A 2,774-nucleotide genomic window follows, 5' to 3' on the forward strand; every position below is an offset into this window, starting at 1 on the left:
CATGGCAAATAGATGGGGAAACAGTGGAAAGAGTGTCAGACTTTATTTTTTGGGGCTCCAAAATCACTGCAGATGGTGACTGCAGCCATGAAATTAAAAGATGCTTACTCCTTGGAAGGAAAGTTATGGCCAACCTAGATAGCATATTAAAAAGCAGAGACATTACTTTGGCAACAAAGGTCCGTCTAGACAAGGCTATGGTTTTTCCAGTGGTCATGTATGGATGTGAGAGTTGGACTGTGAAGAAAGCTGAGTGCCGAAGAATTGATGCTTTTGAACTGTGGTGTTGGAGAAGACTCTTGAGAGTCCCTTGGACTGCAAGGAGACCCAACCAGTCTATTCTGAAGGAGATCAGCCCTGGGATTTCTTTGGAAGGAATTATGCTAAAGCTCAAACTCCAGTACTTTGGCCACCTCATGCGAAGAGTTGAGTCATTGGAAAAGACTCTGATGCTGGGAGGGATTGGGGGCAGGAGGAGAAGGGGAGGACAGAGGATGAGATGGCTGGATGGCATCACTGACTCGATGGACGTGAGTCTGAGTGAACTCTGGGAGTTGGTGATGGACAGGGAGGCCTTTCGTACTGCAATTCATGGGGTCACAGAGTCAGACACGACTGAGCAACTGAACTGAACTGAGAAGATATCCAGGATATTTAACTGAGAAAAAGAACTTAACGGTATACATAGTATGTTATCTTTTGCATAGAAAGTACATGTATTTTAATATATATTTATGACACATCTTGGGGAGGGTTAAGGGATTGCCTCTAGAACTGGAATAGTTGAAGGTCAGAGATGCGGGTGCCAATTATTTTTCACTCTACTTTATCATAGTTCATTTTGGGTTTTGCATGACTACATTTCCTAATTTACATAGATACATAGACAAAATCTATATAAATAGTTTAGCCTTAAAGAATATGTCGTCACTTCAGAATTATATGAAGAAAAAATAATGCTGATGAATTTAGGACTAATAAATTCATTAGTCCTAATAAATTTAGGACCAGCTTTTAGGACTAATAAAAACATTTTCATATGCACATTCTTTATAGTTTATCAAAAAGCTCCTAAAATCCTTGAATTTTATTTTAAAAAATCTTTAAAATGCTTCCTTCAAAATTAGTAGAAAGTGAAAGGAAAAAAACCCCAGCTTTCCATGAGGGCCCTAGGTGGAAAGAAAACAGATAAGAAGCAGGAAGTTATAAAGTGTTTTCCAAATGATGAACCCAAAGTAGTTTCTCTGGATAGTTACCATATTGGTGTAACTATGTATTGTATGAGACACTTTGAAAATCCTGTCTAGTCTGAAGCTGGATTTAGAAAAGGCAGAGGAACCAGAGATCAAATTGCCAACATCCATTGAATCATAGAAAAAGCAGGAGTGTTCCAGAAAAACATCTACTTTTACTTTATTGACTACGCCAAAGCCTTTGACTGTGTGGATAACAACAAACTGGAAAATTCTTAAAGAGACAGAATACCAGACAACCTTACCTACCTCCTGAGAAATCTGTATAGAGGTCAAGAAGCTACAGTTAGAACTGGACATGGAACAACAGACTGGTTCCAAATCGGGAAAGGAGTTTGTCAAGGCTGTATATTGTCACCCTGCTTATTTAATTTATATGCAGAGTACATCATGAGAAACACTGGGCTGGATGAAGCACAAGCTGGAATCAAGATTGCTGGGAGAAATATCAATAACCTCAGATATGCAGATGACACCACCCTTATGGCACAAAGCAAAGAACTAAAGAGACTCTTGATGAAAGCCACTGCTGTTTCAGAGGAGAGTGAAAACGTTGGCTTAAAACTCAACATTCAGAAAACTAAGGTCATGGCATCCGGTCCCATCACTTCATGGGAAATGGATGGGGAAACAATGGAAACAGTGAGAGACTTTTTTGGAGGGGGCTCCAAAATCACCACAAGATGGTGACTGCAGCCATGAAATTAAAAGACACTTGCTCCTTGGAAGACAAGCTATGACCAACCCAGACAGCATATTAAAAAACAGAGACATTACTTTACCAACAAACGTCTGTCTAGTCAAAGCTATGGTTTTTCCAGTAGTCATGTATGGATGTGAGAGTTGGACTATAAAGAAAGCTGAGCTAGGAAGAATTGATGATTTTGAACTGTGGTGTTGGAGAAGACTCTTGAGAATCCCTTGGACTGCAAGGAGATCCAAGCAGTCAATCGTAAAGGAAATCAGTCCTGAATACTCATTGGAAGGACTGATGTTGAAGCTGAATCTCCAATACTTTGGCCACTTGATTGGAAAAGCTGACTCAATGGAAAAGACCCTGATGCTGGGAAAGACTGAAGGCGGGAGGAGAAGGGGAGGACAGAGGATGAGATGGTTGGCTGGCATCACCGAGGCGATGGACATGAGTTTGAGTAGTCTCTGGGTGTTGGTGATGGACAGGGAAGCCTGGCGTGCTGCAGTCCGTGGGGTTGCAAGGAGTTGGACACGACTAAGTGACTAAACTGAACTGAGTCTGTAACTATGACTTTACTCTCCATAAAATTATAGCTTGCCCTGACTGGCACGGATGTTAACAACTGAAGGAAAGTGTTTGGAATGTCCTGAAGAAAAGTACTAATGGTAGAAGCTGTTGAGATGACGAAGAAAAAAGGGCTGGCTTGGCTTCGTGGAAGTTCATGCGAGGTTCTAGGCGGCCTCCTGCACAGAAACTCCCGGCAAACTTCCCTTTTCGGCCGGAGCTGTGGAGGGTCTCGTAACTGACCCCGGGCTTAGACGTCAGCA

Source organism: Bison bison, unplaced genomic scaffold, assembly GCF_000754665.1.
Source record: "Bison bison bison isolate TAMUID 2011002044 unplaced genomic scaffold, Bison_UMD1.0 scf7180017864203, whole genome shotgun sequence".
NCBI classification, from domain to species: Eukaryota; Metazoa; Chordata; class Mammalia; order Artiodactyla; family Bovidae; genus Bison; species Bison bison.